At 56.2% G+C, this 2500-nt stretch overlaps 1 pseudogene; it reads left to right on the forward strand.

Moving 5' to 3' along the window:
• The window catches only part of LOC129719296 (large subunit ribosomal RNA), a 7700-nt pseudogene that overhangs the window by 1735 nt on the left and 3465 nt on the right, over window positions 1-2500 (forward strand).

The raw sequence follows: 2500 nt of genomic DNA on the forward strand, positions 1-2500 counted from the left end.
TCCAGCCCTGGTCTTCCCGGAACGACGGTTAAGTATTACGTCGGGAAGTGGCTTTTGTGCGTGATGCACCCTCTTTACTCTTATAACCTCCTAGCTAACTACCTGGAGACTGGTAATTAGCTACCACTGGCGTGTTGGTGGTTGACCCGCCACACACGTTGCAGCTCCAGAACAATCTGAGAGGCGGCCGCACAGACCGCGTTCCAGATGTCCGGGTCGTCGCACATCCTCCGGACTAGATTGTCCGGAGTAGTGCCAGGCCCGCTCACAGCCATCATGTTGCTCCTCGCTCTTACGAAACGGGGGCATACGAAGAAGACGTGCTCAGCAGTCTCCTCCTCCTCCACGCACTCGGGACACATGGGGGACACCGCGTGTCCGAACCTGTGCAGATATTGCTTGAAACAACCATGGTCTGACAGGATTTGTGTCAGGTGGAAGTTCACTTCGCCATGTCGTCTCCCGACCCAGCCGGATATCTCCGGTATGAGTCGGTGCGTCCATCTGCCCTTTGTGGAATTAGACCATTCCCTCTGCCAACGGAGCATCGAGAATGACCTTCTGGTACCTCGTATGCCCCTTGTGTCACGTTGGTCGAAACACTCTCTGTCCTCCTTGATGGCGATGCTGATAGGCATCATGCCGGACAAGACACATATTGCATCGTATGACACCGTACGATACGCACTCGCAACTCTCAGGCACATGAGCCTGTAGGTACTTTCCAGTTTGCCACGGTAACTGTTAGTACCTAGCGCTCTGGACCACACTGGCCCACCATACCTAAGTATGGACGAAACCACGCTGGCAAGAAGTCTTCGCTTGCTGCCATAAACCGCTGAGCTATTGGACATCATACGAGATAGTGCTGCAATAGCCGATGAGGCCCTCTTACAGGCATAGTCGACGTGACTCCCGAACGTGAGCTTGTCGTCCACCATAACCCCCAAGAGCTTCAGGGATCGCTTCGAGGTGATGGTGCAGTCTCCGACTCTGACCACCGCCTGTTGCTCCGATTTACGGTTGTTCACAACCATGACCTCCGTCTTATGATGCGCGAGCTCCAGTTTCCTGGAGCGCATCCAGTCCTCGACCTTGCGTATACAGTGCGCGGCCGTCAACTCGACCTCCTCGATAGACTCGCCGTAAACCTCCAGCGTTATGTCGTCTGCAAAGCCGACGATCACAACCCCTACAGGGAACTTGAGTTTTAACACTCCGTCATACATGACATTCCACAACACCGGGCCCAGGATAGAACCTTGCGGAACTCCTGCGGTAATTGGGACGCACTTCTGACCCTCCTCTGTGTCGTAAACAAGTACTCGATTCTGGAAATAATTTTCCAGAATCTTGTACAGCGACACCGGTACATGGATGCTCCTGAGCGCGAGCGCTATGGAGTCCCAACTGGCACTATTGAACGCATTCTTCACGTCGAGCGTGACGATTGCGCAGTAGCGTATTCCCCTTCTCTTGCGCTGGATTGCTACCTCCGCCGTCTTGATGACGGAAGAGATTGCGTCCAGCGTGGACCTGCCCTTCCGGAAGCCGAACTGGTTACTTGCCAGACCGTGTACACCCTCCGTGTACCTCACCAGTCTGTTGAGGATGATCCTCTCAAGCACCTTGCCCGCGGTGTCCAGCAGGCAGATAGGCCTATATGCCGATGGGTCCCCTGGCGGTTTCCCAGCCTTCGGCAATAAGACCAGTCTCTGCCGCTTCCACCTGTCCGGAAAGAGACAGTCATCCAGGCACCTCTGCATGACTGCCCTGAACAGCCCGGGGGCCGTTTTTATCGCCAGCCTGATCGCCAGGTTAGGGATACCATCCGGTCCCGGTGCCTTGCTCACCTTTAGGGATTTGGCGATCACGATGAGTTCCTCATTCGTAACCCTTGCCTCCTCCCCTGCCTCGACACGGCTGTCGTCGCTCACGGATTGGATGCTCGGCAGGTTGGCCGACCATCTCTGGTCTATGTCTGAGATACTGGAACGTCGGACGTGAGACTCGACCGCCGGAGGCCAAGGACTTGGCTCGTGGCGTGGAAAGAGTCCCTCGATGATACGCTCCAGCATCGCTGGTGATCGCTCTGCAGGCGCCAGCGCGCCTTTAGTCTTGGCCATTACGATCCTGTAGGCGTCACCCCACGGATTTGTATTGGCACTCGCACATAGCCTATCGAAGCAGGCCCTCTTGCTGGCCTTTATCGCACTCTTTAGCATCGATCTTGCCGAACTGAATGCTGCGCGGCGCTCTGTCCTCTCTTCTTCGTTTCGCGCACGCTGCATCCTCCGTCTTGCACGGAGGCACGCACTGCGAAGGTCGGCTATCGCGTCCGTCCACCAGTAAACCGGTGGCTTTCCATTCCTAGGTTGGCGAGTCCTAAGCATGGTGGCGTCACACGCCCGCGATAGCATAGCAACTAGTTGGTCAGCAGTCGGGCGAAGCCAACTGCCCCCCTCGCGCTCCCTTCTCATTGCCTCTTCGAATACCTCGG

This window comes from Wyeomyia smithii, chromosome 1, assembly GCF_029784165.1.
Source record: "Wyeomyia smithii strain HCP4-BCI-WySm-NY-G18 chromosome 1, ASM2978416v1, whole genome shotgun sequence".
NCBI classification, from domain to species: domain Eukaryota; kingdom Metazoa; phylum Arthropoda; class Insecta; order Diptera; family Culicidae; genus Wyeomyia; species Wyeomyia smithii.